The sequence below is a fragment of the Canis lupus genome, chromosome 21 (genome assembly GCF_048164855.1).
Source record: "Canis lupus baileyi chromosome 21, mCanLup2.hap1, whole genome shotgun sequence".
In the NCBI taxonomy this organism is placed as follows: domain Eukaryota; kingdom Metazoa; phylum Chordata; class Mammalia; order Carnivora; family Canidae; genus Canis; species Canis lupus.
In genome coordinates, this window is record NC_132858.1 from 23,426,338 (window position 1) to 23,441,211 (window position 14,874).

The window sequence follows — 14,874 nt, forward strand, 5'->3', positions numbered from 1 at the left end:
AGGCAGAGGGGAACCTACTATAAAAACTTAAATAAAAAGTACCAACATGAATGAATGTAGGGGCAAGCCCAACACTGAGGTACCATTTTTGCTCTAAGTGGATTATCCACTGAGGGAATTTCCTCCCTTAAAAAAAGAAAAAAAGGAGGGGATTAGAAACTACTGCTTTCACCATTCTAATCTGTGCCTAATTTCCTACTTTTCTAAGATAGGGCTGTGGGGGCTAATCAAGGAGAATACTATCACTGTGTTGAGTGGTTGAGGATGCTGATGACTTGACACTTGGAGCCCTTATTTGAAAAGGCAAGCACACAGCTGCAGTTGACCTGGGCCAGGCTCGTTGGGTGCGAGGCAGAGGGGACCCAGAAGGATGAGGTTGCAGTGCAGAACCTGACCCAACTCAGGTTCCTGGTTACTTTGAATTAGGTGGCCTGGAAAGCCCCAGAGATTTCACTATCTGATTTCTGGGAGTCAAATGAAAGAGAAGCTTAGCGACAGAATCCCCAAAGAAAATATAAAAGATAGTACCTTCCAGGAGTAGCTTAGTCTCTGGACTGAGCATCTACATGCAGCCAATGCCATTACGTATCATGCCGCTTGGTTTGGGGAAGGGCATGGCAGGCAGTGTGACTTTTACTTTCCCTCTGAGGTTTGCCTGTCTGACACAGATGTTGCTTCTTTTACTGTTGTTGTTTTGAAACACAATTGTCTTTTATTTTGCTCTTGCCATGGAAACCAATAAACAAAGGGAAGTGTGATTTCTTAATGGTCTCCATCTTCAGATGCATTTCTCTGCCTGATTACCTGAGAGAGCAGACAGCTATTTGGGATAAAGAAAAGGGGGAGAGAAGGTGAGTTTTGGAAGCACTGGTCAATAAAAGTCTGGGCTTCATGTCTGGAAAACGATGTAGTCTTATGTTGCTTTCTGACATTTGGTGTGCTTTTGTTTGCAAAAGATAGTGTGTATGTTATACTTTTTTTTTTTTTTTTTTTTTTTAGAAAATTGAGTTAAATCCAGTTGTTTTTTTTGTGTTTTGGCTATCCTTCGTGTAGCTTTCTTTAGGGGAATCGTGCACAATTACTTTGACATGGTGTCACGCAGACTCATTCCAATGGAATCTGGTTAGACGGTCCTAATGCTTTTGCTCCAGCTGTGGACATGTGTTTTGATTTACATTGTGCTTGGATGGACCCTGAGCATGCTTCGTTCCTGTGAAAGACGTAATTTGCAACAGAAGATTTGGAATAGCATCATCTTGCTTGCAAAGTCATTTAAAAAAAAAAGATTTCCTGATTAATTCCAAAGTCTTCAACTACCCTTCAGATAGGTACCACTTTAGGTAGTTAACCCAGTGTGATTCTCCACCCTGGATCTCTAACAGCCTCTCCTGGGTGTAACATTAATCCCTTCCACTTCATCCAGGAGATGAAGATTCCAGTCTCAGAGATTCCCAGTATGGCTGGGGTGGGGGCCTTGGGATGGATGGATGGATGGACGGACAGACAGATTTTTTTAGAACACCAATGATTTTTGAGGCTCAGCCATGGTTGAGAACCACTATGTTAAACAATGTGATTATTTATTTATTTATTTTTTTATTTATTATATTTTTATTTTATAAATAAATATTTTATTTTTTATGATATTTATTATTTATTTATTTATTTTTTATTTATGATAGTCACACAGAGAGAGAGAGAGAGAGAGAGACAGAGACATAGGCAGAGGAAGAAGCAGGCTCCATGCACCGGAAGCCCGACGTGGGATTCGATCCCGGGTCTCCAGGATCGCGCCCTGGGCCAAAGGCAGGCGCTAAACCGCTGCGCCACCCAGGGATCCCAACAATATGATCTTTTAAAGGCAATTTGCTTTAGAGATAAATAATAGATACATCTAAGGACAGAAGAGAAGATGCTCACAGAAATAACAAATAATGCCCATGGTCACAAAGAGGCTTGCTTCATGGTTGTAACTAACTGCTCCCTTACCTCATGGGCTAATTTTGACTTTCTATAATGGTAAATGCTATAAAACTCTATAAAATTCTGTTATTTTTTTGAGAGCAGATGCATGGGGCAAATTCACCCCCAGCTGCTTAAAAAAGGACCACCATTTTACTTGCTAAATCCAGGCTCACATGGAAAGCCAGTATGCATTAATCCACAAATAAGTTGTTAATTATCTGGTTAGTGGTTGGCTGCTTCCTGGTAAATACAGCCTCAGTGATAGACCCATTGTTTATGGAGTTGATTAGCATGTACAACAGATACACAAGCTGGTAACAGCCTCTTACCCTCAGCTAGGTACCTTCCAATGCTTTACTAACATCACCTCGCAACATCTCTTTGTAGATAGTAGTATTCCCATAGAATATAGTATTCCCATAGTATATAGAATACTATAGTGTTCTATTCCATAGAATACTATCTATGGGTAGATAGTAGTATTCCCATCTTATAAATGTGAAACTAGGTACAAACATCTGCCCACCCCTAGGCTGGTCATCAGGATTGGAAATCAGATATGTATGGCCCCAAAGCCACACTGCAGCTACTACACCATCTGGTCTCATCCCTGGCCTGCAGACCGGGCCATATTGGAACAGTAAAGACCATGGGGCTGAAAACGAGGCAAGCACTTCAGAGAAATATGTCAGACTTTCACACGAGGATGTGTTCATATGCTACGTTATAACTAAAGGCCAATATTCTTGTAAATGTGGCAGTGATGACTTAACAGCTTTATTAAAAATATCACATTAAGTGTGTACAGGGGAGTGTTAACACCTATTAAAGCTAGGTGATTTTATTTACCTATTTTTCTGTATGTTTGAAATATCTCATTGCTAATCATTCTTGGGCAAAGGGAAATGGAAGCAACCTGATAAGCTCTTCTGCATTATGAATTAATCAGATAGGTTTTGTACAAATTGGACCAGACATTTGTTAATACAATCTCAACAAAGAGATAAGGTAGAGAAAGGAATGTTTGCTAATTAACTACCATGGAAAAAGAAATGTGAGAAATAATTAAATCACCTGGTTCTCTGTGCACCTCCAAAGCCTTCTTTCTCCCCGTGTCTCTTCCAGCTAATGGCTGAGAGCAATTAGCCAACAATACACTCTAGTGGAAAAGAGATCTTGTTAAGTGTTCAGCTCCATGCCAATTGTGGGTGTACTGTTTTCGCAAATTACATTAGTGCTCATGGACTGGAATTGCAGTGCTTTAAATACTCAAAATTATGAGACCAGCTGTTCCCAGTGGTCATTTTGTCTTCGAGCAAACTTCAAAGGCAATCGTTGGCTAGGAGAAGAGTCTTCAGATTCCAGCAGCTTTCATACATTGCAGAACATATCTTATTTATACTTCCCTCCAAGTTCAGTGTGACACAGGAGGCTATGCTTTGATTTTGACCCTCGGTCCATGAAAACTGTAGATGAAGTTTACATTCCTACCCTTGCACTTCTGAGCAGCTGGCACATCTCAGCCAATGTTGTTGCACATATATATATAAAAGGAAGGAGTAGCCGCTTACTCTTAACGTGGGCACGTTCTTCTTTAAATCCCACCTAGGGTTGCATAGATGCTGATGTGTCTTCAGCAGCAGATTTTTATCTTCTGGTTTCCAGATGGTTGGTGATTTCACTGTGACCCTCTGCATGGATAGTAAATGCCAAACATATTTTGTGCACCTTGTCATCATCGACTGTCTTGAGACACAGAAGTTTAGTATTTAATTTTTCATTAAAGGTACACTTTTAGTTTAGTTAAAAATGTATGGCTTTTTGTTGCCTAAAGGATTTATTGCAAGGGCTCCCAGGTGGCACAGTTGGTCAAGCATCTGCATTCTGCTCAAGTCATGATCTCAAGGTCCTGGGATCGAGCCCTGCCTCAGTCAGGGAGCCTGCTTCTCCCTCTCTCTTTAGGCCTCCCTTCACTCGTGCTCTCTCTCTCTTTCTTTCTTACACACTCTCAATTCTTAAAAAGAAAAGAATTTATTGCAAAATTAAAGTATTGCCAAACAATAAATAAATAGTTGTAGATTTATACTGTATGACTAATGACAAAATCACAGCACAAGGCTATTCCGACTACCCTGTAGATATTCTCCAGGAGAATTAAATGGGTGACTGCTATTTCCCGCACATTATTCATAAATACCTAATTTCTGATTTCCATTTTCCTCTGACCCCAGCAAATGGTGGCCTGGAACGGTCATCCATCTTGTAGACTGTGGAAAGTCCTGCACACAACTAGCTTGCTACATCAAGTGGCCGGCAGGGATGGCAGCACCATTAAATGGGTGTCCCACTGTCTCTGGAGACCAGAAGGAATTAAATTGTCCCTAAACCACTCTGAGCTCTTGAGTAAGACATGTTAATTATGTTGAGTAGAAGCCTGATTCTACTTGCATGAAATTCTGCAACAGGTAAAACTAAACTATGGTGGAAAGAAATCTGAGCATGTATTGCCTCTGGAGAGTGAGGGCAGAGGTGGCTGGGAAGGGGCAGGAGGGAACTTTCTCGGGTAATGGTCAAGAACTATAGGTTGGTAGGTTTGGATTAAACAGCTGTATGGATTTGTCAGATCTCAGTGAATTGAGGATTTATGCATTTCACTGTTTATAAATTATGTGTCAAAACACAATAATATGCATGATGTGAAGTATTTGAGATAATATGTATGGGCATCTGCAACTTTACAAAATAAGGCAGATTTTTGGATGGAGAGAAGAATAGATATATGTGTGATAAAATAAGCATAATAAAATGTTAATGGTAGAATGTAGGTGGTGGATGTTCAATGCTCACTATGAAATTATTTCAACTTCTTGTTTGTTTGGAAATGTTCATAATAAAATGTTGGGGGATTAAGCAGCTTTTCATAGTGGTCCAGAGGGTCGAAAGGACCCCCTTGCCTATTCTAGCTGCATCTATATCCACAGATAATAATTCTCATTGGTATGTTTTTACACACACACACACACACACACACACACCATATTTAAAGGATATACACCAAAAAAAAAAAAAAGCCATAGTTACATTTGGATGGAAAACCATAGAGCTTTTAATATTTTCTTATTATTTTTGTTTGCCTATATATATTTTTTATTTTCTACAATGAACATTTGTTTCTTGTACCATATTGTAAATTTTCAGAGGTGTTTTTTTTTGTTGTTGTTAAAGCTTTTTAGTAAAAATACCTTTTCCCACTTAGGTAGAAATACTTTATGTTGACCTTTTTTTAGAAAAAAGTTTATATTTATTTATGTATATATTTGAGAAAGAAAAAGAAAACAAATGGGGGAGGGGGCAGAGAGAAAGAGAGAGAGAAGCGGACTGCCCACTGAGCAGGGAGCCTGATGCAAGTCTTGATCCCAGGACCCAGGATCATGACCTGAGCTGAAGGCAGACTCTTAACTGACTGAGCCCCCCAGGTGCCTCTAAGCTGACCTTTTATTTAACCTCTGCCTCCTGAATTACTTTTTTGTGGAGCGTACTTGAATAATTTTTCAAATTATGACAAAATACATTTAACAGAAAACTTACCATCATAACCAGAAAAAATAAGCTCAGCACCATTAAGTACATTCACATTGTTGTGCCACCATCGCCACATTCGTCTCCAGAATTGTGCAACGCTAAAACTCTGTGCCCATTAAATAACTATTCACTTTCCCCTCCCCACCCCCAGGCAACCACCATCCTACCTGCTGTCTCTATGAATTTGACTCCCCCAGGTACCTCACATAAGCGGAATCCTACAGTATGTGTCCTTTTGTGACTGGCTTACTTCACTTACCTTATATTCTGAAGGTTCATCCGTGTTGGAGCACATGTCAGGATTTCCTTCCTTTTGTAAGGCTGATATTCCACTGGATGCATTTGCTCTATTTTGCTTATCATTTCATCTCTCCACAGACACATTGCTTTCACCTTTCGACTTTTGTGAATAATGTCGCTATGAACATGGATGTACAAATAGCTCCTTGACTCTCTGCTTTCAGTTCTTTTGGGTATAAACCCAGAAGTTAAAATGCTAGATCAAATGGTAATTCTATTTTGAATTTTTTGAGGAACTGCCATACTGTTTTTGAGGGTGCCAGCACCCCTTTGCATTCCCACCAACAGCACACAGAGTTGCAATGACTCCATATCCTTGCCAACACTTGTTATCTTCTATTTTGTTTTTGCTTTTTAGAGTAGCATCCTAATGGATGTGAAGTGTTATCTCATTGTGGTTTGGACTTGCATTTCCCTAATGATCCGTGATGCTGAGCACCTTTTCAGGTGCTTATTGGCCATTTGTATATCTTTTTTGGAGAAATCTCTTCTTTCCAGTCCTCTGCCTATTTTTAATTGGGTTGTTTGTCTCTTTGTTGTTGAGTTGTAGGCATTCTTTATGTATTGTGTACCTTAACCCCTTATCGGATATATAACTTAAATTTTTTTTTCTCTCATTCTTTGGGTTGCCTTCTTACTCTGTTGATTGTGTCCTTTGATGCACACAAATTACAAATTTTTATGTAGACTCATTAATTTATTTTTTTCTTTTGTTATCTATGACTTTAGTCATATTCAAGAAATCATTACCAAATCCAATGTCTTCAAGCTTTCCCCCCTATGTTTTGTTCTAAGAGCTTTAAAGCTTTTGCTCTTATATTTTAGGTCTTTGACTCATTTTGAGTTATTTTTTTGTAGAAGATGTAAGGTAAGGGTCCAATTTCATTCTTTTGTTTGTGGATACCCACTTTTTATCAGTACCATTTATTGAAAAGAATGTCCCTTTCCCATTGAATGGTCTGAGAACCCTTGTTAAAAATCATTTGATCTTCTTTGTGAGTGTTTCTGGACTCTATTCCATTGATTGTATGTCTGTCTTTACCCCCACCCCACACACTGTTTTGTTTATTGTAGCTTTGTGATCAGTTTTGGAATTAGGAAGTGTGAGACTTCCAGCTTAGTTCTTCTTTTTTCAAGATTGTTTGGCTCTTTGGGAGTCATTGAAATTTTATGTACACTTTATGGATTTTTTTCTATTTCTGGAAAATACTCGTTGGGACTTTAAGAGGAGGGATTCAATGGGACATTGAATCTGTAGATCACTTTGGGTGGTATTAACAACATTATGTCTTCTAATTCATAAACACCGGATGTCTTTCCGCTTGTTAGTGTCTTCTTTAATTTCCTTCAGCAATATTTTGTAGTTTTCAATGTATAAGTCTTTTGCCTCCATGGTTAAGTTGATTACTAAGTATTTTATTCTTTTTGGTGCTATTCTGAGGGAATTCTTAATTTCCTTTGAAATTGTTCATTGTCAATATATAAAAAGGCAACTGATTTTTGTGTGTTGATTTTTGTATCCTGCAATGTTGCTGAATTTGCTTCCTGGTTACAATAGTTGTGTGTCTGATATTTAGGTTTTCTACATAAAAGGTCATGTCATCTGCAAAGAAAGATAATTTTATTTCTTCCTTCTAATTCAGATACCTTTCATTTCTTTTTCTTGTCTAATGGCTCTGGTCAGGACTTCTAGTATGTGTTGATTAATAGTGGCAAAAGTGGGCACATCCTGTCTCATTGCTGACCTTAGAGGAAACCTTTCAGTCTTTCACTTTGAGTATGATATTAGCTGTGGGATTTTTATATATACTCCCTTATTATGTTGATGTCATTTCCCTCTAGTCCTACTTTGTTGAGAGCTTTTTCTTTATCATGAAAGGGTGTTAAATTTTGCCAAAGACTTTTTCTATATTATCTGTGATAATCATGTGGGGTTTTCCCCCTTCCTTCTGTTAATGTAGTATGCTGATTGCTTTTCATATTATTGAACCATCCTTACACTTCAGAAATAAATCCTATATAGTCATAGTATAAACTAAACCTATAATATGCTGTTGGATTCTGTTTATTAATATTCTGCTGAAAGTTTTTGCATTAATATTCAATATTGGTTTGTAGTGTTCTTTTCTTGTGTTTTTGGTATCAGAATAATTCTGGCCTCATAGAATTAATTTGAAAATGTTTCCTCTTTTTCCAATTTTTTGGAAAAGCTTGAGGAAGATTAATGTTAATGCTTCTTTCAGTGTTTGGTAGAATCAACCAATGAAGCCATCTGGCCCTATGCTTTTCTTTGTTGAAAGGTGTTTGGTTATTAATCCAGTCTCCTTTCTAGTTATGGTTTCTGTTCAGATTTTCTGTTTCTTCATGATTCAGAAGAAACAGATTTTGTGTTTCAGAAATTTGTCCATTAAATAAAAATTTTAAAGAGGTAATCAATGGTATAATTGGTGAGAAATTTTGCTTGCACTCTTATCCTCATCTATTCAGCTCCTCCCTCCACAGGTAACCAAGATATTCATTTGTTGGGTAGCCTTCTAGTGTTTAATATACTATTACTATAAACTAAAGATATACCCATTTTCCCTCTTCCCTAACATAAAAGGTTTTTTTAATTGTTGTTTTTTACTTAAGAATGTATTATAATGCTCTCTCTATTGTGAGCTTCTGCTGTGTGAATGAACTGTACTTTATTATTGAATGAAATGTCTCTGGATTTAGAATTTTTTAAAGAAATTTATTTACTTATTTTAGAGAGAGAGCCGGATGAGGGGGCAGAGGGAGAAGGAGAGAGAGAATCTCAAGCAGACTCCCCACTGAGCAAGGAGCCTTATTCGGGGCTTGATCCCATGACCCTGAGATCATGGCCTGAAACTAAGAGTTGGATGCTTAACAAACTGAGCCACCCAGGCATCCTTGATTTAGAATTTTTAAATGACAGAACTGCTACCTCAGCATTTTAAAGATATGTCATTATTTCCTGGCATATGGTGTTGCTGAAAAAAAAAAAAAATCAGGGATCCTGAGCCAGGTGCTTTGCCTAACATTGTTAATTTTTTTTCATGCATTATACAAACCCCATTTTATAAATTAGGAGGACCAAGATTTAGAAAGCTCAGCAGGTTTGTTCACAGTCATACAGCCAGTAATCCTGATTGCTCATTACTTTTCAGGTAATCTCTTTTATTTCTGGTTGTTTTTCTTTGTTTTTGATGTTTTTCATTTTCCTCGCAAATTGTTTAGGTGTGCATTTATTTTTATTTATCCTGGCTAGGAATCTTATATACATTTTCTGAGAACTGAATATTTATATCTTTCTTCAATTTTGGAAATTTCAAATCTATTATCTTTTTAAAAAATTATCAGTGTATCCCCATTTTTCTCTCCTCTCAATTTCCACCTTTTAGAGCTTTAATTAAATAAAGGCTGATATATTGAAAAGTCAAAAAAAATGTATATTGGATTCCTGGTGATTGGAATGACCTTTAGAATTGTGCATTGTGGCAGCCTGATTTTATATCTGCTGGATTTTCTCAATCTAGTTGTCATATTTCCTATCTGTTCATTTGTATTTGCCATCTGTTCTCTGTGATATAATCAATGTACTCTATGGTCTGTCTTCCATCACTAATTTTCTCAGCATCTCTAATGTTCTGTATATTCTTTATTTTACTGACTGCATTTTCTTTTGGTTCTTTTGCAAATTTGTCTTCTTTTGCTGTACTTTTCTCTGCTTTCTCTATGGATCTTATTACTTCCTTCCTCCATTCTTAAAACTCTGTAGTTATTTTAAACATACTTATTTTGTTGTCTCTTCTAGATTGATCTACCAAGTCCAACACCTGAAGTGCTAACTCTTTTCTTTATGGAACCCAATGACCCTCTCCAGTGGTATTTATTTACTCACATAGTTTATCATTTTTCTTCTTTTGGTGTTGTGAGCTTATCTTCAGCAGAAGGCCCATGTCCTCTGGATTTTGGAAGAGCCTATAAATAAATGTTTTGTTTTAGTTTGTGCTTCTAGGGCTTTCACTAGTTCTACACAAGTTTTATGCTAATTCCTTGAGTAGGATTTTCATATAACACAAGAGGTATAAATTCAAATACCATACCTATGTTTTCTATAGGCTGGGAGAGTTTATATGTCAAGTGCACCTTTTTTTCTTCAGCTATGACCTTGGCACATGGCAGACTTCTTTGATCTGTTTTTTTTTTTTTTAATTTATTCATGAGACACACACACACACACACACACACACACACACACACACACACAGAGGCAGAGACACAGGCAGAGGGAGAAGCAGGCTCCATTCAGGGAGCCTGACATGGGACTCGATCCCGGGACTCCAGGATAACACCCTGGGCCGAAGGCAAACGCTAAACCACTGAGCCACCAAGGGATCCCCTGTTTTTGTATTTTTATACAAATAATTGTATTTTTCTACAATGGATAAACTCTTGAAAATTTTCATGAAAATCAGTCATCCTTTAAAACCCATGGTAGATGTTTTCAAAAACTAAATAATCACCTTCTAAATGATCCAACAAGTAAGGTGTTATTTTAAATTTAATTTGATATTGTCCGTTTACCTAAGAGGGAAAGTGATTGGCCTATCTTCCTGGACCCCTCTGGACCCACACCACCTACCCTCAAACAGCAAGTTCAGCAAAAGTTTGAATGTTCCAGTGACTCTCACTTATGGCATGGTAGATGTTCTCAAAAAGTTAATAATCACCTTCTAAATGATCCAACAAGTAGGGTGTTATTTTAAATTTAATTTGATATTGCCCGTTTACCTAAGAGGGAAAGTGATTGGCCTATCTTCCTGGGCCCCTCTGGACCCACACCACCTACCCTCAAACAGCAAGTTTAGCAAAAGTTTGAATGCTCCAGTGACTCCCCTGTCATTAAAACTTACTGCAAGGGGCAGCCTGGGTGGCTCAGCGGTTTAACGCCGCCTTCAGCCCAGGGCCTGATCCTAGAGACCCGGATCGAGTACCACGTCGGGCTTCCTGCATGGAGCCTGCTTCTCCCTCTGCCTGTGTCTCTGCCTCTCTCACTCTCTTTCTCTGTGTTCTCATGAATAAATAAATAAAATCTTTTAAAAAAAATAAATAAAAACTCACTGCAAGAAAAAAAAAAAACGAGCTAAGGTTTTGGATTTGCATATGAATTCAGAGATAGCTTGGGAGTTTGAGATTTTCTAACTGTGGGTTCCCTGAGCCTTCTTTTTGGTGGGACTGACAGCTTCTTGTGAAAAGTTAAGATGCCTCTGTTTTGGGTGTGGCTCCCAAATTTGCGTCTGTAAGTAGTGGTGACTCATTTGTTGGGCTCACTTAATATAAAGTGGTGGGAAGTTGTGGGAAGTGAGCTACTTACCAGGAGAAAAATATAGTACTTTGGGGGTTTCTAATGGCTTTCCTGAGACAAGGTGTCTGCTGCGCTGAACCGGCATTAGCACTTTGCATGGGTGTGTTCTGTGTCCGACAGAAGACCTGGAGCTGGTATCATCTGGTGACTTCCACTAGAAAGGAAGCTCACACTGACTGAACACCCATGTGTGGGATCCTGAGCCAGATGCTTTACATGCATTATTTTTATTTATTTTTTTAATGTTCATACAAACCTCATTTTGTAAATAAGGGGACAAAGGTTTAAAAAGTCTGACCGGCTTATTCACAATCACAAAGGCAGCAAGTGGGTAATCAAGCTGGAATTCTAAAATTCATTCTCCTGAATCCACCGGACCTGGAAGGATGTTCAGTAAACTCATAAATTTAATTCACTGCTGGGAAAGTATGTGAAGGGCTTAAATTAGCAACTGTACCTCCTTAAGAAAAATTAAAGAGAACTTGTGTGCGGTGAAGGGAATTTTTTTCTAGCAAAACTTTTTTATCACTTTGTCTGTACTTCCTGTGTCTGATGCTCTGTCTTCCTGGGGAGACTGGGCCCAGCATGAATATTCTCGTGCTCCATGAATCTTACTCGTCTCTATTAAATTCTCGCAGTCCTTGTACAAGGCTGAATTCTGATGTCCAGGATGAGCCCAACAGACGTCAAACTGTCATTTTATGAGCGAGAGCCTCTGAGCTAACTCCCGTGAGCCGTGACTCACTGGGCTTCTAATTATAACTTGTCCTGGCTCCTCAGATAATGGGATTGTCTCAATAGTTTCCAGGGACAGATTAGATCAATCCTGTATTTTGTTGAGTCTTGAGTCTTCAGCCAACTCATATTGTTCTTTGTGTAAATAGAGGAGAGACTGACATGCAGCCCAGAGTTTGAGTGGTCCCTCTCAAGAGTTCACAATAACGTGACAATACCTCTTAGCTGGTGTGGCCAGGGTTCAGATGTCAGTGGTAGAGTTTGTTAGTTCTGCTTTAGGTTTCAGCCCTAGTGTGTAGAAGTCCTAAAAGAGCTTTGGCACCACGAGGACATGGATACCCCGTGGCCGTGACGGTGGTAAGTAAAGAGACTTTAAACCCCACAGAACCAGCAATTCGGGGAACACCATAGGCAACAGCCATGGAGGAAAGAAAGGGCAGACCTGGGGCACCTGGGTGGCTCAGTAGTTGAGCAGCTGCCTTTGGCTTAGGGCGTGATCCCGGGGTCCAGGATTGAGTCCCTCATCAGGCTCTCCTGCAAGGAGCCTGCTTCTCCCTCTGCCTGTGTCTCTGCTTCTCTCTGTGTGTCTCTCGTGAATAAATAAATAAAATCTTAAAAAAGAAAAAAAAAGAAAAAGAAAAGAAAGGGCAGAGCCACAACAGGAGAGATAAGATGTCATCTGACCTATGGAAACTGACAAAAGCCCCATCAATATTTGTAGAGCAGCTCTTGGTGACCCTTGGGAGTAACTGGGGAGAACACAAGGACCTCTGGAACTCAGGCTGCACTGACACAGAATGCTGAGACTGGAAGGGACCTGAGAGGCCCTCCACTTAATTGTCCTGCTTGATGGACCAACCACAGCTCAGAGAGGCTCAACAACTTCCCAACATTCACAGCTAGCTAGAACCCATTACTTTTCAACCCCTCCCCACCCAATTAATATCTTCAATGCTCGACAAATATCCCAAGTTTTTCCTCCAAAATGAAAAGATTTTCTTGTGTTTACAATTCAGTCGACTAAAATGGAGGGAGCATTTTTGGGCCACGTAAGAAGATATGGACAGGATAATTCAGTGGTATGTTTCCAACTGTAGGAGCTTCAGAACAGGACACCATGCCTAAAGCTCTGTATCTCTACTGTCCACACAGAAATCTTCGTAGCACAATTGGAACTGAGGAGTTGGAGGATGGATCCCTTTCTGTCCTACCTATTGCCACTACTTGACCTCTGCACTGCAGTTGCCTTATCAACACCAACGGAATCACTCCCTGAGACAGCCTGGGACACGCTGCGAGTGAGGAGGAACCAGAAGAAGGGTAGAGGGACCTGGGAACAAGTCTCAGCCTGAGACAGACTTGTAAGAGTCCAAGACCATATGCTGAGTATAGAGGGCCAAAGTGGCACCTGGAGAGCAGGGCAGAGATAGGGTTTGAGAGAGAATAGAAACAACCAAGGGAGGAGGGTGTCACCCTAGAAGAGCAGAGAGATTCCCTTTCTGGTGTCAACCTTCATCAGCTAGAGTTTCCAGAGCCACAGATTAGGGACCAAGTTTGGTAGGATGGTTCTGTGACAGGCCAGTGGCATCTGCTCTGGACAACAAAGGAAGAGTAAATTCTGTGTATTTGCAGTGTATGGTAGCATTGCCAAATGGTTAAGAGTGCAAGCTCTGCAGACCTCGTCATTACCCCCTCGTTACCGGTGACCTTGGACAAGTCATTTACCACTTTGTTGTCTCATTTTCCTAATTTGTAAAATAGGACAAAACCCCATGCATATGTTGCATATGTTGTGAACATCATATGCAATAATGGAGGAACATGGTCTAGAACAATGCCTAAGGCAGTCAGAGCTAAATAAGTGTTGACTATAATTGCAATGCTATCCCTGATCTCAAACTATCACCATGAATAGTGTTGGGGGATCTGCCATATGTAAGGACGAAGATCACATTTAAAAGGAAAAAAAAAATAATAATATGAAAACAGAAGGGAAAGGAAACCTTGAGACAATTAACTCTAGGAAACAAACAGTGTTGCTGAAGGGGAGGGGGGCAAGGGGATGGAGTAACTGGGTGATGGGCATTAAGGAGAGCACGTGATGGGATGAGCACTGGGTGTTGTCTGCAACTGATGAATCACTGACCTCTACCTCTGAAACTAATGATACAGCGTACGTTAAATTGAATTTAAATTTTAAAAATTTATAAAAAAATAAATAAAAGGCCACAGCAAACAGGGTGTTAATGGACAACTTTTCTCTCTCTTTTTTTTCTTCTTAAGGTATTTTGAATCTAGAGTATTTAAAACAAAACTTAAAAGTATGTTTTGAACTGAAGGCTTTGTGTGTGGGGGGGGCAGGAATGCTCTCAAAACAAGGTGGATTTCATAAAAACAACCTCCACCTAATCCACATTGGTGCTAAGTATGGACTTTTGTTTAAACCACTGGTGCTGCTTAATTAGCTTACTCTGTGGTTATTTAAGCAACAAACTTTTGAAAATCTTCCCCCTTCCTGGAAGTGGGGAGTTGGGGGGATGGGAGTGAAGAGGCTTTAACCAAGCAGGCTTGGACCTCGGGTTGTGTAAGACTTCGCCGTGTACAAAGCAAATAGGGGTTGGAGCTGACTTGACCTCTTCCCTAAATTCCACTTGGTGGCCCCAAGGCCTGGCAGCTCACGAGTCCACCACTCACTTCCAGGTCTGTCAACCAGAGGCTGTTTGTTCGCTCACACCCCACGTACTTCAGTCCAGGTGGGGAGGAAATGTCCTCTCGTTCTTTCCTGGCCCTTTACGACGTGTGCTTTCTCGCTAACCAAACTCTCTCCCTCTCTCTCTCATCCCTTCTTATCTCAGCTTGGATTCCGGGGCCACCATTACAATCAGGCTCTTGCAAATCCCCATGTCCCCACCCCACCCCAG

The 14,874-nt window shown here is 39.7% G+C and overlaps 1 long non-coding RNA gene across 5 annotated transcripts in view; it reads left to right on the forward strand.

Annotated features, from left to right (window-relative positions):
* The window catches only part of LOC140612893 (uncharacterized), a 44,853-nt gene that overhangs the window by 13,670 nt on the left and 16,309 nt on the right, over positions 1 to 14,874 (forward strand). For 3 of the 5 annotated variants that reach the window (XR_012014003.1, XR_012014001.1, XR_012014002.1), the window contains one exon: positions 13,106 to 13,314. This is a non-coding gene — a long non-coding RNA (uncharacterized lncRNA). Of the gene's footprint in view, positions 1 to 5,174; positions 9,736 to 10,173; positions 13,315 to 14,874 lie in introns of those variants that run through there. The other 2 variants (XR_012014004.1, XR_012014000.1) reach the window with 2 other exon arrangements.